General features: G+C 35.2%; 1 protein-coding gene across 1 annotated transcript in view; it reads right to left on the bottom strand.

Moving 5' to 3' along the window:
- Positions 1–20,473, bottom strand: part of LOC149419235 (dietary and metabolic glutamate transporter-like) — a 152,929-nt gene that overhangs the window by 114,188 nt on the left and 18,268 nt on the right. The window lies entirely within an intron of this gene.

The following is a 20,473-nucleotide window of genomic DNA, read 5'->3' as shown; positions in this document are numbered from 1 at the left end:
CAACGACTACAGATTATGAAACCACAAAAAATTTGCGCGGGACTTATGTTGCCAACGTAAAAACATAGAAACTGCTATCTAACATTTAATATTACAGCGTCATGGCCCCATGTTCAGTATTTGAATCAGTATTTTTTGTAATGGTATCACTCAATTGCCAGGGCTCCTACCAGGGAGCAACTTGACAAATGTAAAGTAGGTATCTCTCATAGCGAGGTTGAGGACCGACTGATATTTGGGGCTTATGAAAACAAGATGAGTGGAGAAAGTAGGAAGAATGTTGCAAAAAAGCATTTAAAATGGAAAATGCATTGAGAAAAGCATTTAAAATGCAAAATGCAAAATGGTTTTTAGAAAAGCATTTAAAATGCAAAATGGAAAATACCCATTTTGCATTTCCATTTGAAATGGATTTATTTGAAATAAAGCACATCTCTGGTTATCATCTGACCCATCAAGGCCTGATCTCTTGAGGTTTATATTAAAAAACGAGCATGGTTAAAACTATATTTAGTAAACAGAATTCGGTAATTCCCCAACACCCTCCCCTCGTCATCTCCCTCAACCATTATTTCTCACATCTCGCATTTAAAACAAACGGGTTCCAGATTCCAACTAACTCCAAGCAAATGAAATTCTGCATGTGTGACAAAAAATATATTAAACCTCTTCTAAGAAATATTTAGGGAAAATCTCTTGCTTAATAATTGGCTGAGCGTAGCGAAGTCCTGTCTTAACTCGACCGCTTGCCATTTAATGTATCTGTAAATGTTGTGTTTGTGTGTTCCGTTTCAGTTTTAGAAAATCAGCCGCATCCACTTTAATATTCAAGCAAGCCTTACTATGACTATATGGTTAACATTGACTACGGTTGAGTTGAAATTATTTTTTTAAATATAAAATCGTCGTTTATTTTTTCAATATTGTGGTACCTACCTGGCTAAAGAAATATTTGTTCAGATAGTGATAGTTTCTTTGAACAAATTGTATAAATCAACCTTATTTGAAATAAAAAATTAAAAAATTATACATGATTTATAATGAAGTACGTAGATATTTAAGTACCTATTTACAAATCTGATTATTTCAGTGGAAACATTGTTTTTTTATTTATAAAATAAGAGATTAAAGACACTTTTTTTTGGACGCGATATCTACTGTTCTCAGAACTACAAGTACATAATTCAATATGTTTGATTTTAATGTTACCATATTAGCATTGCATTTATATAAAATTGATAAAATACTATCTATAATAAATTATTATACAAATTAAGTTCAACCCATTGAATGTTTTACATACTTTTATTAAATAAGTATTATCTTGAAGTACGTAGATGATTTATAGCCCAATATTTTTTTTGTACGTAAGATAATAATTTCAATTTATTGCGTATGATTTCATAATAATCAATGGGACACAATAAGCAAACTGCTTAAGAATTTCATTAGCAATATAATACTTACTGCTTTGTAAATTACTTATTTTTAACAAGAAAACGAATGGAAAATTATTTCTAAAATTAATTCATAGTAATTTTTCTCGCCTAGGTACATTACCAACCTAAGGAGGGATGACATAATACTTATTTACGAGTATGTAAAACGTAGATGTAACGGAAAATTACTACAATAATGTTTACGTTGAAGTAAATATTGTCAGTGTACCCGAAAGGTGGTTTGACGACAATTTATTTAAATTGACTGTAAATTGTAATCGATTGTTGAAGCTTAAGGCTGCCATACACACTACGGTCCACCGGAGAGGTCTACCTGTGCAGGTATGCCTGTGCAGGCAGACCGGAGCGTGTGTGGGAATAGACCTGTGCAGTTTTTTTAACCTGCGCAGGCGACCGGTGCAAAATCGAAAATCAATTCTTTCGGGCGACACCGTACTGTGTACCTGAGTGTGTGTGCATGTACTCCGGTCGCCTGCGCAGGTCGCGTCAAATCTTAAAGTAACTGATAATATATTATTTCTCATAACAGTATCTTTTTTTATCATTGGTGTAACCATTGCAAGTAATTTTAGGTATGTGTTCTCGTGCATTCTGAGATAGTTTTTAAAATCTTCAGGTTCAAATTTTAATTCATTCAATATGTTTTCTTTTTCAATAACCAATGCTTACACCACTTTGTTCGCTTCTTTTTCACTGTTTTATCTTTTTTCATCAAAATTAACGCAAGGCCTATCAACGCCAACCCGTCATCGTCTGCAATCGATGCCATCGCAAAGAGAATGAACTGAAGACCGCTCCGGTACACCGGAACGTCCCCATACACGCTACCGACGCGACGTACGGTTGACCTGCGCAGGCAGACCTTCAAAGGTAACCTCTCCGGTAGACCGTAGCGTGTATGGCTTACTTTAGTATAATTGTGTAAAAAGTGGGAAAAAATAACAGAAAGGATAAAATAATACAAAACGATACAATTATCGATGCTTGTTTCGTGTGAAAATCACGCCACAAGTATCACTTTTTAAGTTCTTAGATGTTCACCTCTTATACACAAATTTATTTAGGATTCAACGACACGACGACTCTCAATTTGGGGGATGCACAATTCACCCGGTTCAATAGCCGATTGTGGGCAACGAGTTAAGGCGATGCACTACGTCGTGTAATATTTTTAATTGAGCCGCTATCAATAACAACCCTTACGTAGATGGCGATAAGGTTTAAATTCCCGCTCAACACCATCCGCCTGTTTTGATTTATGCAAGAAAAAAACGTGGCCAAAAAGTGCCTTTTATTTTATTTTGTGGATGTTCAGGCATAAATATTTGATTTTTTTTCGATCACTTTATAAATAACTTAATTTGCCACATTATACAATAAAATCATAACCGAAAATGGGTTCGTAAGTAGGAGATTTTGAACTTTAAAGCAGTTTTCATAGGTCTTTACATTATTTTTTTCTGGGCTTATAAAAAGACTTATCTAAAAAATTATCTTTTGTTTCAAAGGCCAAGATGTATTCTACTCACAGTATTTAATTAAAGCATCTGAAACATTTCTAGGCGACCAAATTTTCAAACCAAAAACACATGATTTTGCATTACTACGCATAGCATCGCCTTAATATGAACAACCATTGACAACGACAATATTACGAATGTTTTGAAAATACTTCGCCATCTCACTGGCCGAGTAGGCAGTATTTTATTTCTTGTAGAAGGTAGTAAAGAGAGAAATAAAGGAGATGACAATATACAAGACGGAAACCTAGGATACGGAATAAGTCTAAAGCTGGTTCAATATTAAACAGTCGGTATTTGAGACTGCATACTGTACTTGCAGGTGAGCGTTGAGCGGGTATTTCCCGAAACTTACGAGCTTGTAGCATATTGGTGATCGAGGGGTAAGGCTCTCGACTAGCAAGTCAAAGGTTCAAATCAAAAATCATCAAAAAATGAAGCACAGACATAAATTTTATAAATTATATAGGTAAATACGTAAAACAATCTATTTAAATTGTATTAAATAGTGTTTGGTCACGTCGGATTTCGAATCCCTAACCTCTTGGTCCAGAGCCAATGAACTTACGGCTCAGCCAGTAAGGTCAGTGGACATAACTGTCAATGGTCACTCAATTGCATTTTGGTTTTACGACGTTTGTTGACATTCCCATACACGCATGAATGGCCTCTGGCAGAATGGCAGATCGGTACGCTACTGGACTCCGAACTTGCAAGGTCGCGGGTTCAAAACTCAGCGAGGGCAAACAAAATTATATTTAAATTATGTAGTTCCCACATGTTTAATTTAAATAAATTAAAATACTTTGTATTGACATCACGTTTCAGAGCGGAAGACACTCTCAGTATCGATCTGATGAGAGGACACAATACAGAATCAAAGCATTTTCGAAAATAGCTATAATCGTACCGAGAAAACTTACTGGTATAAAAGAATCGTAATTCGGTTAAAAGCGGGACTGCGGGTCTTTAACGAATGAATTGATTGCTTTCCTGTTAAACTTTTAGTAAAAGAGGAATGTATTATCATGATGTCGAAACATGTTGTTGCCAAAAATATATATAAACATTATATTTTAGCATTTCGTCCTTATTTATTATTGAAGAATGGTGCAGGTGCATGAACACTGCAATCCTGTTTTTAACCGGATTACGAATAATTTGAACTGATTTTTTAGTGATAAATCAGCAATACTCATTTTTCGCCGTGTATAATTAACGAAGAGAAAGGAATTGCCAGGCAAACCCTCCCAAATCTTCGTCCATGGACATTTATTACGACATGATATTTACGTTCAAAATTGTAAATGATTGTATAGACATCCAGAATTTCATATACCTACGAGAGCTACTCGTTCCAAAATCATGTTAAATGTAACAATACCAGGAATGAGCATTTCAAACACTCGCTCGTACATATGTAGATTACACGAAGTTAGTAATAGATACGCAAATGTAGCGGATCTATTTAACTCCAGGGAATGAAGTGATTAAGGATTTTTTTAACTAATTTAACTCCCACGGAATGTAGGTACAAGAAGATACTATACTATCAATTTTTTTTTAATTAATACTAATAACCTAATAAGTCTACTTAGAAGATTTGCAAACGTACTTGTATCTCTTACTTTTAAATTCATTCAGAGTTCTGTTCATTTTATACTCGTACCAGCTAATGTCACTGTATATGATTTATTGTTTTAGGCATATTTGTACCGTTGATATTAAATAAATAAATTTATAGCAACTTTTTAAAAATATTTATCCCAACTAGCGTGTGTGCTTTTTTGTGGTATTTCTGATAAGTTAAGTCCTCTCTGTTAATTAGCCCTCTCCTTCTTCACCCATTTCTCTCACAACATTCCCCAAAGTGGAGATATCATATTTCCACAGTTTTTGTGGTATTTCTGATAAGTTAAGTCCTCTCTGCCAATTATCCATCTCCTTCTGCACCCATTTCTCTCACAACATTCCCCAAAGTGGAGATATCATATTTCCACAGTTTTTGTGGTATTTCTGATAAGTTAAGTCCTCTCTGCCAATTATCCATCTCCTTCTGCACCCATTTCTCTCACAACATTCCCCAAAGTGGAGATATCATATTTCCACAGTTCTGGCATTTTGATTATTTTTGCGGTATAATAAATATTTTAAAGTTTAAATTTTTCAGATATCTCTGAAGAAAGAGTTAAAAAGAGGGTGTCATATAACTAACATAGAGATTATAAATAATTCGGGGGAAAAATCATTCTTATTGTTATTTCTGAAATCAAGAATTACACATTTAAGAAGGAATATTGTTTTTATGTGAATTCCGAACAAGAGTCCCAACTGCTCCCAACCGACTGAGACTACGGCATCCCTAATTGGGGCATGTTGTTAGGTTGTAGTGGAAAGAGGTAAGAGATGTGAAAAAGAAATGTGCTATTCAAATCTACCTGCCTATTCGGATCTGGTCACCAAGCACGGCTAAAGCCATTTCAAGCGATGTTTCAATTTTGATTGGTGGCCTTGAACCAGGGCGATAATGAGAGTATCATCCGGTATTGAACTTATCTTCAGAAAATCTACGATATATTATGATAGATACTATAGATGTTGAATGTTTGAAGAAAATCATGTCACACAATTAAAATACGGTTTTCCACAAATAAATGAAGACATAAATTATTATCAAATGAGAGTGAACGCAGATTAGAATTACCCAAAAAAATTGGAAAATGACTCAAATGACATTTTAATTGATTTCCAATCAATTATTATTCTACGTACACGTACGCAAGCCGAACTGCCGAGTGAAGCCTCTACTTATGGGAATGGAACGAAGTAACCGCAAATGGCGTAAAACACCACTTGCAGTTGCTTCGTTCCTTTCCCATATTTTGTGGCTCGGTCGCGTTTCGGTTCGCAAACCTATACGCACTTTTGATGGAATAGTAAAACTGAATAAACACTCAAAATTTAAAAAAATTTAAAACAAAAAAAATTTAGGATTTTTTCCTTATTTAATCCACAGTTCTTAAAATAGAATTATTATTAAACTTTTGTTATGTTAATTAAAAAGGTTGTGGAAAAAAACAAGTTTAGTTGTACACTTAAATAAATAGTTGTACTATAAATAATCAAAATTATTAATTAACATTTAAATGTTCAAACACTTTATAAAATACTAGTTTTAGATCCTGGAGGCGGATCAGCCTAGGATTACTATTTACTATAGGTACTTACAATACCGGATGCCCGCGGGTAAAGAGCTCTACTTCGGGAAGTGATTCTACTTTTTTTCGAAATCCACTGTATGTGAAACATCTTTTGGCAAGCCTAAGGGGGGTAAAACCAACTTTTGCGTAGTAAGTGTGGCAAGACGGGACGACGCTTCATTCGGCCAGCCTTATGACTCGCGGCTGCCAAAACTCTGTACGGAATATTTGCTTATTTTCTCGTTAAAATGGCAATGGATCTTTTCTACTCGTATTTTGCATATTTCAATAATTATAAAATAACTGTTTTATGTGTTATTATGAAGAAACCTTTCAGATATTTGAACGACGCTCTCTTCGAGGAATTTAATTTACTGGATGTCCGACAGTGTTATTTAAAAAATATAGTAAAATATGTTCGTAAAAATTAAAAAAACAATGTGAAAACAGCTGAACACAAACATCAAACCAGAAGTAAGGGAAGAAATGACCTTTCCGTTCCAACTATCTGTATTGTTGTCATGTATTTCAAGCAAACATATTAGTTTTTTTTAAGGTAAAACTTTTCATAAAGATAAAAACTCGTTCTAAGAAAAATTATGCCTGGATAATCCATTTTGTTTGTTGTTTAATTCTAAAGGTTAGTCAAAAACAGCAGGTATTGAATTATCAAAAAAAACCTTTGATAATTAAGTACCTATATAGAGGGAGATATGTGGCATAGAAACATGCCGACTGTCGCCGATTTAGGGCCAAAATGCACAGACTAACAAAGCTCTATCCGTTATGTCATGAAAGTAATGCGTTTGGCGTATTGGTAGAAAGGCCCGATTTACAGTAGTATGACTGAACGACTTTTTTATGCGTGCAGTTTCAAACTAACAATAGTTCATGACCAATTTACCTTGCATCATTGACACAAGTAACATTTTCCGCATACTGTATTAGTAGCTAGCGATTTTCAAATGTTGTCAGATTATTTGTAACCCGGGAATATTTGTGTTTCTTTCTAAAAACAATTACCATATATTAATTCAACACTGGTTATTACAGAAGTTTTGGCTAAATAGCAATATTTTTAAGAGGTCATAATATATTATAAACGATGATACCAAATGGGTCATTTCATAAAGTGTAAGGTGTAGGTAATATTACTAGCGGTTGACGCCCTTAGCATAAATTGTTGCATTGCAAAGTAGTCTGATCAAATATAAACTGGAATACATAATAGGGAATTCTCTTCACACCAAAAAATCACTTATTATTAATTATTCACATGTAGAAACACTTCAGACACAAGAATACATAGTTTTTATAATTTTCAAAAATCATTTATTAAAGTTAATAATGACTTTAAAAACAGGCGCGAACGATATATTTCAATGCAGCTAAAAACGCCCGGTGATTGATCAAGCGTTCAAGGGCGAACGATGACGTCACTGTTGACCGGCCTGAGTAGATCCTGCAAACCGATGGCGGCGGCGGCGGCAAAGGTGTGACGTAGCACTTGTGACGTTGCGGTCAAAATGGCGCATGACCGTTTTCAGAGCCGAAATAGCACGCAATTTTTAAAACAACTACAAAAAATTGAAAATGCATTTAAAAAAAAAGAGGCACATAATAAAATAATTATCTTTATTGAAATAAATTATTTACAAAATGCACGATAATTCCCTATTGGGTAAACGAAATATTGGTGGGTATCTACGGAAGTTAAAAATCAACTTTTAAAACAGCTTTAAAAATTGGGTTAATTTTTATGTGATAAGAGAGAAGGGGGAGAGAAATATTTTAAATTTCTTGCTATTCAGATCTAGTCACATGAAAAAGTTTGGAACTTTATTTTTTTGCGTGAATATCGCACAAGAGTATTAACTGTCTGGACCCAGTGGGAGCACTGAATTCCCTATGAGCTAGCGAGATAGCTAACCGTGTGCTTTAGCGAGGCTAAAGCACACGGTTTTTCAGATCTGGTCACCAAACATGGCTAAAGCCATTGCAAGCAACGTTTTGTGTTCTTATTGGTGGATCTTCACCAGGGCGGTACTGAGAGTAACTGTTACTCCGATGGAGGAGGTGTTATAAATATTAATTTTATTTAAAATCTAGATAGGTATAAGAAGCACCTTTTATGAAAACAATTTTGTTTCCAAATGTTAATTAAAATTTTAAATATTAATTAACAATACAACTGATAGGAAATCTTTTAAAAATTTCTAGTTATTTATTAATTCAATCAAAAACTAATAAAAACAATCAGACACGATTGCAAGCTTTTATCTTTTCTAATCAAATCTCGATCTAAATTAGTACAACACAGTAATGGATGTACTTACGAAATCTACGCTGAAACTTACATTATCTGTTAGCAAATCAACACCGTCCTATCATTCACTAATTAATTAGTTGGGGTCTCTTCAAAAAGATTAAATCTTGGAAAAAAATAATTAAATCTACCGATAAAAAAAAACAGGGTCTATAAACTAATTTAAACAAAGACATAGCTGCTCTGACATGAACAATGGCTCTTCTCATCCTTCCTATGTTCTTTCTTTCCATTCCCTTCATCCTCAAATATACTCCAGTTAAGAACACGCATAAAATAACAAAATATTTATGCGGAATAAGGCGTATCGTGAGAAAAATATAATTTTCTTAAACCACAAAAATATTACGAAAAACTTTCTCCTACGATGTGCCTGTATATGAAAATGTGCAAAGTGCGCAGTGTAAAATAATAATACATGTAAGAAATAATGCAATTATTTTCCATTACATCTCTCTATGTACATGGAAGCCATTAAGATGTATGTATTTTTCCCAGAATTAACATTGAATACCTGTGATATTAAAAAAATTCCATAAATATCCTAGTATATCCCAAATGTATCTTTAATTTATCGTAAATATCCCAAAATATCAATACATATCCACTATTCATATAATCCACAAATATCCATAAATATCTGTGCTTAATATCAATAAATATCTATAAATATCAATAAACGTCAACAAATATCTATAAAAAAATCACGAATATCCTCAAATACGCAAAATAAACATCGGTAAATATCTATAAACATTCATAAATACCTAGGTACAACAATCCATGATCACCATAAATATTTATCAATATCAATAAACATCCTTAAATATCCATAAAATTCCGTGAATATACATTAACATCTGGAAATATCCTTGAATAACCATAAATACATATAGAAATCCATAAATATCTTAATACGTACAGAAATCCGTAAATATTCGAAAATATCTATGAATACTATAAATATCTTAAATATCTACAAATATCTACTAATAGGTAAGGACCAATATCCATAAAATACTTACATGTCCGACGTCCGTGTTATAGATAGATGGTATGTTGTAATTTTAACATTTCTTCGCTTTTTAGCAGCTCAGTAAGAATAATTTAAATAATAATAATATTTTCAAATCAACAATTTTGCTCAATTACCTAAGCCACCGCCATCGTCGTTAAATATTTCATCATCACCCACCTATACCGTTTTTGAGTTTATTGGTTTTCATTTCAACACTTTTAAAGGCACATTCCACTGATAAGCAGAACAAGAAACTATGTCTATCAGATAATTAAAATTCAGAGTAATGGAAAAAAAAACCTGATAACTCCAGTTTAACTCAATTATCTCCAACATCCACGTGGCAGGCCGTTGATCTAAAGATAGTGAAATTAAATTTCTCATAGCACCGCCTTATTTATAATACAAGCCGCGCTGTGGGAAATGCACTGAAAATTAAAGATAACTTTTTTTCTATTTGAGTTTCTTTTTCTTTCATAAGTATTGTAATCCCAGTGGATTTTCAACGAAGAAGTTCTTAATCAGACCTAACCTATTTAGGAAACACTTTTCCCATCTGTTCGATTAAGCACATATAAGCGAATAATATACCAGCCTTAACCATTCTACGCAAAATTTTAAGCAATATAAAAGATTAATTGTTCGTGTAATATCTTAAAACAAAATACGAAAATATGCAACTAATGCTAGTAATAGTCCTACAACTGAATTGAAAGCAACATCTGGGCTGGAGTCCCAAAATTCTTGGTTTATTATGTGCAAAGGAGGGTGTTCCATCTGATTAGCAATCTGTCGTTAACAGACCGTTTGCCATCTCTAATGCACAGACGCAATGCAGAGTCTGTTTACTGGTATTTAAATGGAGACTGCTCTAAGTAGTTGGCAAAATTGATCTCATGCATGTACGTGAAACTCGACGGACACGAACAGGACACCAGTTCACAGTTAATGTTAGTCATGAGAACGGGTAAATTCTTCGATTCGTTTTTGTGTAACTTGTATGTGGAACAAGCTACTGGCCTCTTCAAGGCCCACATTAATAAATCCATTCCTGCAACCCCTTCCTTAACCCGCCTCGCAGCGCTGCCCGTCCTGGTGGCGTTTTAGTTTCTGTGAGGTATCACATAAAAAGGAAGGTAGTCGTTATCGCAATGCTTTATTTGTGAAAATGCGTTGGTTTATGTCACACTAATTCACCCAATCGCACTTGTAAATTGACTCAAAACGATAAATTATAATATTATTTCTTGATAATACGTTATACCAGCAATTCATCTTAATGACCATCATATCTTTGTTTTTCTATACAAGTTACAGCCCCAATATAGACGTAAATCAATATAAATAATTCTACGTGGAAAACCCACGAAACAAAACAAAATCCATAGCGCCAATTGTATAAGTTTATCAATATTTCTTCTTTTTTTCTTTTTTTTGGTACAATATTTTTTTACATTTCATAGTTATCCAGTAATTTTGGCCTCACTGGGTGGCTTACCCGTGCTGAGGCCTTCATTTTATAGTATAAAAAAAATATAGATAATAAATTTTAAGAGAAATATATATAAGTAATCTTATGTGTTTTATATTGGTTTTGTGTGTTACGTGTAGGTTTTATTATTTTATGTTATTAAATTTTGGTAACAATATCTTTTTGTTCTTTAATCCATTTTGGAATTTTGTGTCCTAATTAATTTTTGTTTTCCTCAATTATATAAGTGTTAGATTTTTGAACGCTTTTATAGCATGGTATTGATGGTGTTTTTGTCCAAAGCTTGTATTTACTGTCGGAGTTTTTACGTTTTTTTGTACGCTTGTCTAACTGGTCATTTTGTGTATGTTGAAATTTGTTTTTTTTGGTTAAAAATGTAGTTTAGTAGTGCTTTATCGTATAATTGGCGTATATCTAGTACGACACACTGCTGAATGTTTGGAATGTTTATGTCAGTTTATGTTTTTTAGTATTATCTTTAAGATCGTTTTCTGTGCGATTTCTATGTAATCGATAGCCGAGTTTGTTGCTCCTCCCCAAGCAATAATTCCATATTCTATCATTGATTGGCAAAGTGCAAAATATATTGTTTTCAATTGTTTATTTCAATCATATAACTGTTCTATTGATGCGAGTGTAAGATTTATATTAATTATTCTTCGGTTATCAATAAGTGGTTTATTAAATGAGTCGTGGAGATCCAAAACCAGATCTGGACATTTTAGAAATCTGGAGATAGCCGCGAAAAACTGTTGAAAAAAAATAATGAACATTTTATTCTAACAACCTTACTAATTAAAAACGTTAAACGGTATTTTTGTTACACAGTGTTTAAAGAATTGAAAGTTAGAATAGGAGTTGGTACCAATGAAAAAAACTTAAAATCTGTTTTATTAAATTTTACAACAATGTTTTTGCGACTTCACGCATGCGCATTATAAAATTCTTCAAGAGTAAAACTGCGGTTGACGGCTGTTTTTATGTATTCTTAAAATATTTTCACAGATCGTGTTTTGTTGATAAAATTATTAATTTAATATTATATTCGCGTTTTTTCGATATATTTACAACTTATTTGTGTTATTTTTCGTAAGTTTTAGATAATAAATTGTATAATAGCAGCATTTGTAAAATCTACTTTCATATAATGTCACAAAGTTAGGTTAAAACGGTTATGCCATTATTCAAATTGCATTTTATGGTCTATATTTTACAAGAACTTCTTTACAAGGATGTTTTTTTATAACATAAATGCATATTCACGTGTTGGTAACCGTGTATCGAAAAATTAAAAGTTTAAAAATGTGCGAGCAATGCGTTAAACATTTTAGTTTTATTTATAATAAACCTCCTTGATAATGTGTGATTATGCTATACTTGATTATGTTTCTAGGAAAATAAAAGAAAGTTCAATTTATTTTTATTTTTGTATGAACTAGATGAAAAGGGAGGTGACAGTTTTCTTGCAAATTCCCTAAAGAAATCGACTGTGTTTTTTTTTAATTTTGATTTATTTGTAATTTTGCGTCGTTTTGATCAAAAGTGTTTGTGGTAAGCTTTTTTTCAACTTTTTCATGTTTGAAATTAAATTATTGCATTCATATTAAAATGATACTCACTATTGACTATTTTATTAAAATGATATTCGTTTTTACGACATCTTCAAAATGAAGAAATATATAGAACATTTAAAATACCTTAGGAAAATTCCGAAATTCAATGAGAAATTATTATAGTTTCAAATTTACACAACAGATAAACAACACCCTTTGACTGGATAAGCAATGCATAATAAAGAAGTAAGCATATACATTATGTATCTTTCCATTAAGTGTGATACGTCAGTTTCTATTTTACACTTCAATTAGAAAAGTTTTCTTTATCCATATTATTCTTAATTATATTTTTTGCAATATGGCTACAAAATTATTTTACCATCTGAAGTTATAAACATGATGACAACATTTAGAAAATGACAACATAATAAAGTAGTGATAAAGAACGAATCATTTCCAGCTAATGTTGACTTTTTCATGATACCTCCAATTTTACGAAAAATCGTACAAAATTCAAAGAGAATCGCTAAAATTTCCATCACTTTAACTAATGTATCATCTCATCTAATTCACACGCATTTTGCGAAATAATGAGTTTACTCATCGGTTTGTTGTTTGAAGTACAGCATTTTGACCAAATAAAGGCTTTTGGTGCAAACGTTGCTAAAGTTTTCCGTCAATAAATAAGATTTTCCTAACATCTTAACAAGTAAATATGCTATCCGTATATCGACAGTATGGATACATGGACGGATCAATATTACCAATTAGTGCCTGCTTCACGACTGGTTGCAGAGTAAACAAGCGCTGTAAAATCCTGGGTGAGGATTGTATTGGATCAAGTTACAAAAAATAAAATAAAGAGTTTATCACTTTTGGGTACACATTTTTTATATTAATGTGGAATTTTCGAAGCAAGGAAGCTCTGGGAACGAAAACAAAACATTTAAATATATTCAATCAATGAAGAAGAAAATATCAACTTCTCGCTAGTCGAATATTAATTTGTTCTACAGACCATTTTTAACGAAATGGACTTCTTCAGATAAACCTAATATTTAGGACGGTTTAATTCGAAGAATTTGAACAAATCTTCAAATTCCAAGTTCTGTGAAAGATTTTTTCAAGTTCCGTTATTATTTTAGTTCTTTCAAGCAACTAGCCTATAATGATATAATAACAGAACTTGAACACGTTTTTTACAGAACCTGAATATGAACGTTGAAATTTTATGAATTGTTCAAATTCTCCAAAACAACCCGCCCTTAGTGTTACTTTATTATAATAAATCCAGTAAATAACTGAAACTGTAACATTTTTTTAAAGCTTTAAGCGTTTATTTTAGAAATTAAAAAAAAAAAAACAATACTTTGCGTTGGTTTATTTCATATCCGGATGTAGAACAAAACAATACTCATTATAGAAATTTATTTTGGGGTAGTATGACTACTGCGCTACCTTCTTCCTTAGCCAACGTTTCGGGCAGCATTATAGTGTCCATCACCAGGGCAGATACATGTAGCATAATACCCCAAAAATAAATTACTTAAAAATATAACACTTTTGGTCGTGAAAATCTCAAATCATATCAAAGCAATACTCAGTTCTTGTCGTAAAAAAATAATAATAGTGCCGATTCGTTCTATGTCCATAATTTGTTATAGTCAATTTAAAATAGTGTGGCGTTATGTGGATATAGAACACAAATCAAAATGGCGTACAAATGTCATGCAAAACTAGAAATTATAAGATAAATTTTAAGGAAAATGATGATATCCCAACAGAAAATATGCTTCTTAACCAAGCGCAAGCGAATAAGTAAACATGTTAACATGTAATGCTCGCTTCCCGAAAATTGTTAAAATGGTCCAAAGAACAAACCAATATTCTGGTGGCGTTTACTCTCAATGAAATATGAAATAAACAAATACAGGTAAATCATTTTAAAGAGCCCACATTTTAATGTATGTGTGCACAACGATATGATTAAAATTGATTTGAAATTATTTGGACCACCTGCCCGCAGTCCCCTCTTTCACTATAGTAGTTCTACAGATCCTTTATTCTTCGGGTCAAGTGCGACTAAAAGCTGAAAAAAATCGTGTCCAACAATTTTAAAATGATTTATTGAGTTATTCTCCCCATATATTACCGAACAATTGTTTCTCAGAAAAAATAAAGGAAGCGTGGCGCGCCACAAAAGAAAACCATTCAGCAGTGTTTGAACGCATAACGATGTTATTTGTAGTCATATAAAATTATTACGATCAATTATAAAAACACCAATATTTCAATATTACGCCAGTAAAATCAACCCTAGAAAACTGCGTTTTTTTACCGTAAAACATCTATTTTAATTGACCTATCGACTGTGGATGAGACACTGGTGTCCCACATACAAGAATCGATGAAAATTTTTGAAACAATTTTAACCCTTATGTACAAAGGAACTGTATGAAAAAAATGTTTAGAATCGCTTACGCTAAATATTGCTTTAGAAATCTGAACTGCCCGGGCTTTACCCTCGCAAGCAAATTCCGACTCAAAGGAGGAGTCTGCCTCTATAGTCGAGCTGACCTCAACTGTGTACGACTATTGAGTCTGGAAAACTCCAGATTCGACGTAATGTGGGTGCGCGTCAATCTTGCCACTACGGCAAGATTCTACGCATGTCTATACCGCTCACCGAACCATAGCGAATCAGACACTTCCGAGCTCTTCAAACATTTGAGCGATACTATTGATGATCTCTTGCCCCGCTACCCTTCGGCAGAGTTTGTTGTTCTGGGGGACTTCAATGTTCATAACGAACCATGGTTGAAGTTCTCAGGCCCAACGGGCTCGGCTGGCCGACAGGCGGAATCCTTTGCCATTTGCTACGGATTAGAGCAATTAGTTCAGGAGCCTACAAGGGTTCCTGATGTCCAGACTCACCGCTCCAATCTGTTAGACCTATTCTTAACTACTGTGCCACACGGTTATAAGATTGACGTCACAGCGCCTCTGGGATCATCTGACCACTGCCTAGTGACGACATCAATCCCTGTTAGCCTCAGACCAACCAATGAGAGACTGAGGAGAAAAGTGTGGCACTATAGGTCAGCAGATTGGTTCGGTATGCGGGCCCATTTCAACGCTTTTCCGTGGTCAGCTGTTTGTTTTCGGACTTCGGACCCTTCAAGATGTGCCCATGGTGAAGTCATCAAATCGGCGATGGATGGCTTCATACAATCGACTACTAAAGAAACTGGTGTGGGCTCAAAGCCGTGGTTCAGTCGACAATGCTCCGAAGCAGTTCGACGAAAAAACGCGGCTTACCGAGCCTACAACACATCTCGAACGCCCGAAAGCAGATCAGCATACAACAAATCGGCAAAGGAATGCAAGAGAATCATTAATAGGTCAAAATTCGAACACGACCTGCAGATCAGCAAAAAGCTGGCTGCCTGCCCGCATGGCAGTAGAGCATTCTGGTCGCTTGCGGGCTCAATAGGTCGAAATTTTTGCAAACCCAGTTTGCCACCTCTTACCAGACCTGACGGCTCACTAGCAAACACCGCCACCGAAAAGGCTAACTTATTAGGGAAAATGTTTGCGGAAAACTCGACCCTCGACGACGGGGGTGCTGTTCCGCCGTCGGTTCCTCACTGCGGCTTCTATATGAAAAAGCTGAGGATCCGGCATCGGGATGTACTCCACGTCATACGGGGGCTCGATGTTAACAAAGCTAGTGGACCTGATGGAATACCTGCCCTGGTATTGCAGAGGTGTGCTGCGGAAATAGTTCCAGTTTTGACAAAGCTCTTCAAAATGTCCCTGAAGTGTGGCACTGTGCCCTCTGGTTGGAAAAAAGCGGTAATTCACCCTATTCCCAAGAAAGGTGACCGCTCCAACCCGGCCAACTACCGCCCCATAGCGATCACATCAGTTCTGTCCAAAGTGATGGAACGTGTGATCAACGACAAACTGCTCACATACCTCGAGAAGAACAAAATTATCAACGACCGTCAATACGGATTCCGGCGGAACCGCTCGTGCGGTGATCTTCTCGCGTATGTGACGCATGTTTGGGGGCGGTGCCTGAAACGTCACGGTGAGACCCAAACGGTCGCACTAGACATATCCAAGGCCTTTGACCGGGTCTGGCACCGAGGACTTGTCAACAAATTGCATTCTTACGGACTTCCCGCATCCCTGTGTACGTGGATTGCTGACTTTTTAAGGGATAGGTCGATTCAGGCGGTTGCTGACGGTTTCACCTCTTCCTCGCACTCCATAAATGCTGGCGTCCCACAGGGATCGGTTCTGTCTCCGACTTTGTTTTTGTTGCACATCAATGACCTTTTGACATGTGCACCGATTCATTGTTACGCGGATGACAGTACAGTTCATGATAGCTTTTTGTTTGATAAGCCCCCAAAGGGCACACAAACTCCAACGGCTCGGAGGGCTTTGAAGCAGAGAATGGACGGTTATCTCGAGAGTATTTCCTCCTGGGGTAAAAATAATCTCGTCGAATTTAATGTTTCAAAGACCCAATCCTGTCTGATTACGTCTAAAAGGGAACCAAATGATAATCTAGTCTCCTTCAACGGAAGCAATCTTCCGAACAGGCCTTCCATTGATATGCTTGGTGTAACTATAAGTGACCAGCTCAGGTACGGGGGCTCCATCGAAGCCAGAGTAAAGTTGGCCTCTCAGAAGCTGGGCGTACTGTACAGGGCCCTCAGATACTTTAATAGTACACAACTGCTGACCCTGTACAAATCGCAAGTGCGCCCTACTGTAGAATTTGGCAGCCATCTCTGGTCCGGAGCCCCAAAATATCTGAAAAAAACCCTTGACTCTGTGCAGAAACGGGCGGTCCGTTTGATAGATTCCCCAATCTTAGCAAACGGACTGCAATCTTTAGAGCACAGGCGTCAGGTAGGTATGCTGTCCTTGTTCTATCGGTATTACAATGGAAGATGCTCTGAGGAACTAGCGTCATTGATCCCTTCGGCACCGGTGCGTAGTCAGGATACACGCCAAACGCGCGCCCAACATTTGTACACAGTTGACACTTGTCACATGAGAACGGGTTACTTCTACGATTCGTTCATGGCTCGGCTGTGGAACGAACTGCCGGCCTCTGTGTTTCCTCCTTCCTACAACATGGGACTCTTCAAGACCCATGTTCACGCCTTCCTCTCCACAAAAAGACCCTCCACACAGCATTCCCTAAGATGACATAGGCCCTGAGGGAAATTATTTTCTTCAGGGCCTCCTGTGTGGAGTAAATATTAAAAAAAAAAAAAACTTTTTATTTGATGTATGCAGCTTCTCTCACGGCTTTGAAATAAATTATCTACGACTTTTCATGGCCACGAACGTCATCACAGTCAACAGGTTAATTGAAGTAATTAAAAAATATATCTCTGGATTGAACCTTCCTTCCCAAGGACTGACTAAAATTAGTGAACTGAGCTATCACTCAATCCAAATCCTAATAGTCCAAGCGATGACCGTAAAAATCCCATCCCATAGGCCACATGAACCAAATTAGTACTGGTAGTCTAAGATCCCTTAAGGTTAAACGCAACGCTCGTTGTATTCGACGTGTTCACAAATGGCGTTAATTAATTAATTTTGTTTAAATGCGCTTTTGCAAGGTATTGCTTTACAATATTAAGACAAATCATTTGTTTGCGCCCGTATATACGCAATATGAATATGAATCAATAGTTTTGTTCGTTGAAAGACTTAATTCTTTCGAGAAAGGCACACAAATACAATATTTTACCGATGATTCAATCCAATATTGTATTTGTATGCCTTTCTCGATAGAATTGAGTTTTTATATGGACAAAACTATTTATACGCCCTCATATATTGCGTATATGAGGGCGCAAACAAATAATTTGTCTTAATACTGTAAAGCAATACCTTGCAAAAGCGTATTTAAACAAAATTAATTAATTAACGCCATCTGTGAACACGTAGAATACAACGAGCGTTGCGTTTAACATTAAAGAACGACCGTCACCGAGATGTTTATTTGATGAAACGTATTTTATATTTAATTTAATATGTCAATAAATATATTGCATATCGGTTGCCTAACAAATTTTAGTCCAGGGTATGATTAATTAATAATTTAAAAAAAAAAATTTTAAACATTGCACCGGTTTGATTATTATAAAAATTCTATACCAATCGAAAGTATGAAACCCATAGAATATGCAAACGTTAGGTTGCCTACTCTTTTCCGGTGACAACTCTCAGGTTGCCATGTATAAACAGGTAAATCGAAAAAGCATTTTGCACTGGTCTGATTATTTGGTTGCCTGCTAAAAATCAGTCCCGAATTCCGGTTGTCGAATTTTGAAAACTAAAACTTTTTGAAAACTAGCCGGGAATTCTCGTGTGCGACTGAGAGGTCCCAACCAACCATCCCATGCGATAGAAGAGGACAAAGCATAGCAGCTGTCCGTCCATTAAAACAAAGAGAGTGCGCATGCTATTTGTTCTTGAAAATGAAAAGGATAGCGATAGACTCGTGCAAGGTACTCGCACAGAGTGCACTCTAGACTAGATGGTAGTGCACTCTAGACTAGATGATGGTGTTGTTGTGGTTGTTTGACCTAGAACCTAAGTAAGTAACCTTCGAAAGTGGGCAATAAGTTGGCTTTGTTGTCCAACCAATATGACTTATTATTATTTTTACACTTTTAAAAAAAATTAATATCCTCCTTATATTAGCTTAAATACTCGACATATTATGTTAGTATTTTACGTATTTCTGCGCAAATACATAAGTTATCATTAATAATTGACTGAATAATTAGGATTTATCTATTTTAAAAACCCATAAGACAGAAAAATTCATGGGGTCGTCGGAAAACCCACTTGGTTACAGACGTTATGTTTGACATCTTGGCGTGTCAAGAGTTACATACTTTAATGTATTATTTTTTATTCCTTTAGATTAGCGTCAGCTACACTACTCGCTTCGACGAAGTCCTCGACGAAGTTAGCCGAAGTTCGAAGTGCGTGCCCACACTCGTGCAACTTCGCGAGTAACTCAGTCCAGTCCTTTGACTCGGGCGCATTTACCGACAACAATCGGAGGTCGGGCGAAGCGAAGCGAAGTTGCCCGAAGCGAAGTGAAGTTCGTGCCCACACTATCGTATTCGGTCAACTTCGATCAACTTCGCGAGTAGTGTAGCTGGGCTTTTACACACAGTACAATATGATACAAGATATAATTGAAATATTTTTATTGATTATAGATTATTGTACCTTATCAGGTCGAAATGATTGGTTCCTAACTAGGCAAATTGCCCGTTCCAAGGAACCAAAAAATATGTGAAAGTAAGTGTGTGATTTGTCTATGTCTATAATATATCTCATTAATGTATTAATTTGTGATGTTTAATCGTTACAATCTTATGATAGAGTCGAACTTGAGCTGTTGTGTATAAGCAATAATTAGAATAGTGGAAGATATATATAGTGTGTGATTAGTCTATGTCTATACTATGTCTATTTATTATGTGACGTTTTTTAACATTTTTTCAGATTCTCCTCTGCCCAGTCCAATCAACCATTTAGTTATTTTTATAAGCAATAATTGTTCGCCTGAAACACTCATCCACATTGAAAAAATCTCCTGATAAAAAATACATGACGCCAACGGGACTCGAACCCGTGTCCATTCGATTTCCGGTCGAAAGCTCTGACCACTGAGCTATGGGGGCTTATTTCTTACCCGAGAAAATATTCAATATATGCTAGTGTTTCATTCAACAATTACTGCTTTTTACATTTTTTCACCTGAGAACAACCAACTTTATTTTTATTTTTATATGAGAAAGGCATTGTAAGTGCTAAATCTCTCACTAGATGGCGTTGATACAAAT

This window comes from Hesperophylax consimilis, chromosome 12 (genome assembly GCF_061612785.1).
Source record: "Hesperophylax consimilis isolate HC1 chromosome 12, BYU_Hcon_1.0, whole genome shotgun sequence".
NCBI classification, from domain to species: Eukaryota; Metazoa; Arthropoda; class Insecta; order Trichoptera; family Limnephilidae; genus Hesperophylax; species Hesperophylax consimilis.
This window is presented reverse-complemented; position numbering and strand designations above follow the sequence as displayed.